This window comes from Nannospalax galili, unplaced genomic scaffold, assembly GCF_000622305.1.
Source record: "Nannospalax galili isolate Female #2095 unplaced genomic scaffold, S.galili_v1.0 scaffold1827, whole genome shotgun sequence".
NCBI lineage: Eukaryota > Metazoa > Chordata > Mammalia > Rodentia > Spalacidae > Nannospalax > Nannospalax galili.
Window position 1 is genome coordinate 331,488 of NW_008355785.1, and position 4,967 is coordinate 336,454.

The window sequence follows — 4,967 nt, forward strand, 5'->3', positions numbered from 1 at the left end:
AAGGAAGGAGGGAAGGGAAGTGAGGATGGCTGTGAGGGGGAAGAAGGGGAAGGGAGGAGGGGAGGGGCACAGAAAGGAAGGACTGGAGTAAGCAACAGAGGAGAGGGAGGAGAGAGGCGAGAAGGAGAGAGAGTAGGAGAGAGAGGAGGGAAGCAGGGAGGAGGAAAGTGGGAGAGAAGGGGAAAGGAGGGGAGGGGGTAGAAACAGGAAGTGTTAGATAAGGTAGCAGGGGCCAGGATCACAAAGAGGATTCTGGCAAAGGGAGAGTTTAATTGGGTTTGGCCCTCAACTTGGGTGTGCAAAGAACCAGCAGCCTAATGGCTGCAGAGGGGCAGCTTATAAAGGGACAGAACGCAGAAAAAGAGAACATTTTTCTGCTGTTTGGGACTGTTTGGGGGCTGATTGCTCATGGAGGGCGTGGGGTCTGTACCTGGTGAAACTTATCAAGAAAAACATCTTCTGTAAAACATGTTTTCTCACTTACAGGGTTCCAGGAATTAAGTGCAGCTAAGGGCTTGGGAAAACCTGTTTGTCAGCCTGTGGAGCATGCTCTGGTGATCACAGTACATTGGTGCTAATTCCCTGAGCTACTCTTGTTAACTTGCAGGCGGCTGGGAGTTGGTTGACTCAGCTTCTCTTAGGAACCTTATGATTTCTGGGTCTGGGGTCGCCTGGGTCGATACCCTAGGAGGAAGGATGGAGGGGGAGAGAGAGGGAGGGAGAACAGGAGGTGGGCTGAATGGAGAGGAGGGGGCAGAAAGGGAAGATGGGAGGCGGAGAGGGAGGGAGGAAAAGAGACGGTGAGAGAGAAAGGGGAAGGAGGGAGGGAAAGAGAGAGAAGGATGGAGGGGAGAGAGAGCAAGAGGAAGGAGAGAGAGAAGGATGGAGGGGAGAGAGCAAGAGGAAGGAGAGAGAAGGATGGAGGGAAAGAGAGAGAAGGATGGAGGGGAGAGAGAGAGAGAAGGATGGAGGGGAGAGCGAGAGGAAGGAGAGAGAAGGATGGAGGGAAAGAGAGAGAAGGATGGAGGGGAGAGCGAGAGGAAGGAGAGAGCAAGAGGAAGGGGAGAGAGAAGGATGGAGGGGAGAGGGAGAGGAAGGAGAGAGCAAGAGGAAGAAGGGAGGAGAGCAAGAGGAAGGAGGGAGAGGGAGAGGGAGAGGGAGAGGGAGGGAGAGAGAGAGAGAGAGAGAGAGTGAGTTTTAAGGTTTAAACTCCCAAAGTCTTCCTGGGACTCACGCTTCTGTAGCCTGGGCAGCCGGAGGGTGCTCGCTCCAGAGCTGCCACTTCCGGTGCCTGCAGAGGAACGCACTAAGAGCAACTGCGGCAGCACCGGACGTGCGGAGACGTGGACGTCGCCATCTTGGAAGGTCTGCCGTACAGACGCAGCCCAAGACCACGTGACCCGCCTCCGTTCTGACAGCGGGAAAGGTAGCAGCTGCAGACTCCGGGCCCCAGGCGGCTGTGCCCGAGTCCGGTCGCCGGAGCCGGAACAGGAAGCGCCTGGGCTGTGGGCGCAGCTGTCAGGAAGGTGCAGTTCTGGGGAACAGCACAGCAGGGTGGGGATACGACTGTGCGCGCTGAGAAAACGAGAACACCGGGAGGAAAACATCTTCCTTAGTGACGGGAGTTGGGTGACGTCTGTGGGTGGGAAGTGAGAGGAGGTGTGGGAGGGCAAGGGGAGGGAGACTTTGTGAATGGAGAGGGAGGGATAGTGAAGGGCCGTCCCTGCAGACTGGATTAAGGATTGGACGTGGGCTGGAGAGAGGGCTCAGCAGTTAGAGCAGTGGCTGCTCTTGCAGAGGACCAGGGTTCAAATCCCAGCACCCACATGGCAGCTCATAACCATCTGTAACTCTAGTTCCTGGGGATTCAGTGTCCTCCCTCTTCTGACCTCTGTGGGTTTTGCACGACACCAGTTAAGAGCACAGACTGCCCTTGCAAACGACCCAGATTCAAGTCCCACCACCCACATGGTGGCCAAAAACCGTCCATAACCTCAGTTCCAGGGGATCCAACACTCTTCTGACCTCCAGAAGCACTGCACTACACGAGTTTGTGGCCTCTGCAGGCATTTGCATGCATAGGTGCACTTACATACATGCAGGCAAAATAGTCATACACATAAAATAAGTACACTTTACTGTTATCTGAAAAACTCATTGGGGGGTTCTTTAATTTTACATTTTACTTACTTTGTGTGCATGCACATGGTATTTCCAGTTTGTGGAGGTCAGAAGACAACTTGTAGTTGTTTGTCTCCTTCCACCATGGTTGGTCCCAGGGAACAAACAGGTCATCAGGCTTGGTAGCAAGTCCCTTTACTGGCTGAGCACCTCAACAGCCATCTATTTAACTCTAGTTCCAGGGGAGCCTATGCCCTCTTCTGACCGCTGTAGGAATTGCATGACACAACAAAACAAAACAAAACAAAACAACAACAAAAAAAATGGGCTGGAGAGATGGCTCAGTGATTAAGAACACCAGCTGTTCTTGTAGAGGACTCAGGTTTGGGTCTCAGCACCCACATGCCAGCTAACAACCATTCCTAACTAGTTCCAGGGGACTGGATAGATGCCATCTTCTGGTCCGTGATGACATTGCATGACATGGGTGCACTTAGATACAGGGAGACAAAACATTCCTACACATAAAAATAAATATGAATTTTTTATGTGGTTGTTGATGTTCCGACCCAAAAGTAACCACGGACACAGGGAATGCTTATTTCAAAGACAGCCGAGGGCTCAGCACCTCCAGGGTGAGAGCCCCCAGTGCCCTTTTGCTCTTCTTTTTTATTGGCCTTGCAGAAGAGTCACAGTGTTAGGGAGTTTGAAACCACTGGGAAAAGACCACCAGACCCAATTCAAATTTCAATTGGTCAAATTTATCAGGGCTCTAGCCCTCCGTGGTCCCTTAGATTCAGGACCCACGGGCCCAGGGGAGGGTAAAAGTTGCTTATAAAGGCAAAAACTACAAATACTGTAGGAATTTTATCACAGATGAGTAAAGCCAGGTGGTTCTGAGTAGGTCAGGATGGCCCAAGTTAGCAGATAAGCAAACTACAGAAGCCAGAACAAGCTTGTGTTAGTCCTTCTCTTGACAGATGTACAGAGACCTTGCCAGTGAGGAACTTTCTGATTACTGTTGTTGTTTTAGGCTCCTTGGCCAGGCAAGAAGCCAGGCAAGAGGCACAGCTGCAGTGTCTGGGAGGTGACCAAGGTCAGCCACTCCAAAGAAGTACTACTCCGCTCTTCTAGGGGCAGCAGCTAACTTCAGACTTAACCTGGAAGCTGGCTGTTTTTGTATTGAAGTTTAAAGTGGCTGCTTTATACAAAACGAAGGAAATGAAGTTACTTTGGCTGTTACGATTTGGGGACTCCATTTGGGGCCATTATAACAGCGTGACGTGCAGAAGCACAGTCTGTGATTTCTCACTGGACGCAAACATTTTTCCAGCTACTTTTCCCCAGCTGCTGTCTGGGTACAAAGTCCTGGTGTGGCTACTGACTATCTTCAAGGACATTCTGGGCTTTGGAATAAGAAGCTCAAGATGAAGGTTGTGGTGTCCGTCAGGGTGCTGGCTGGCACCTCCGCACAGATCCTTGTGTGCAACAAACTTTGTGGCATTCCTCCAACTTGCTGGTGACCTTCCACAGCACCTGGTCCAGTTAACTCTATGTTGCCCAATCTCCTCCCTCATGTAGTAAGGAGTTGGGAGAAGGGTGTATAGTCAGGTGCAGTCAGAATTCTTGTTGAGAATTATGCTGTTGGTTGCATCTCGAATTTGTTGTGATTGCTGAGTAGGAGTCTGTGGTACAATTGTACTGCAGTTTGGTTACCTATTCATCTATTGATGCTTGAACTCTTTCCTATGTAGCACGATCATGCATAGGTATGTTATGAACAATGAGTAAATATCTAGGACTGAAAAACCTCCATCTTGGGATTGTTAGGCCCTCAGTGACCACCAAGGAGTCTGGAGTGTATGCAACAGCAAAGAGCCTTTGGTTATTCGGGCTTAAGCTCAGGCCCTCAGATTTCACCGTAGCATATCCGTACTGAGAGCCTCAAACTAGGGTGGGGTATACTTTTATATGGAAGTTTCACAGAAGCCCGTGCACGCCAAACATCCTTTAAAATGATTGGATGGTCCTATGCCCTCAGTATGGGGAAGATTCTTATTGGTAGGGGCTGTCTTTAGGGCATTGGAATGTGCTGACTGTTATCTGTGGGGCCAGAAGTTTCTGTTGTTACCTTATAAAGCTGCTATATGCCCGGGCTTGCTTGATCTAAAGCTTTCCGGAATGGGGGTGGTTGCTGAAGATTACAACACACCTGAAACAGCTAGTCAAAATGGAGTGAGTACCGTCTTAAGCCAAGCAGATTCCAGAAGCAGAAAGAAGCAGTTAGATGAGTTGGGGTCTCACAGGACCAGTTTCCTTCAGTTTTGGAGTAGAATGGAACAGTGGGATCATTTCTCAAAGATGTTTACTTGCAATACTATTTTCAGGGTTTCAGTGTTTTAGGTGACATGGGGTTAGTGCTGACATAGATTTTTCATTTTGGGGGAATGTATAGTTTTTTATTATGAAGGTGTTGATGCAAACATCACAACTCATTTCAAAGGGGATAAGAGATAGCTTATCCTGAAGTTAAGTGAGTGACCATGGCCCAGGAACACAGATCCAGGTTACCCCAAATTCTGTGTTCCAGTGTGGAAGCAGTTTCATGAAGTTTATAGTAACAGAACAAAGAAAAGTTGTACATCAAGACACTTTTCAAATAGTTTGGTGGTTACATTCAGTAGTCGGGGTCATAGCAAAGTGGGGGCGGGGATGATTGGTGATGGGGTGAGGGTGGAGGGGATTTTATTCGTCTCAGATGCTATCTGATGACTTCTTAGCTTTTTAAGTGGTGGTAACTGGAACTGTTTCTTTATTAAGTTAATGCATTCTATTAGTCAATAGAT

General features: G+C 49.2%; 1 protein-coding gene across 4 annotated transcripts in view; it reads right to left on the reverse strand.

The window, feature by feature from the left end:
* The window catches only part of LOC103750325 (zinc finger protein OZF-like), an 11,091-nt gene extending 9,579 nt beyond the window's left edge, over window positions 1-1,512 (reverse strand). For 2 of the 4 annotated variants that reach the window (XM_029556259.1, XM_008853373.3), the window contains exon 1: window positions 1,235-1,512. The gene's annotated coding sequence lies outside the window, so the exon portion shown is untranslated. Of the gene's footprint in view, window positions 1-484; window positions 766-1,234 lie in introns of those variants that run through there. The other 2 variants (XM_029556258.1, XM_029556257.1) reach the window with 1 other exon arrangement.
* Window positions 1,513-4,967: the final 3,455 nt, after the last annotated feature.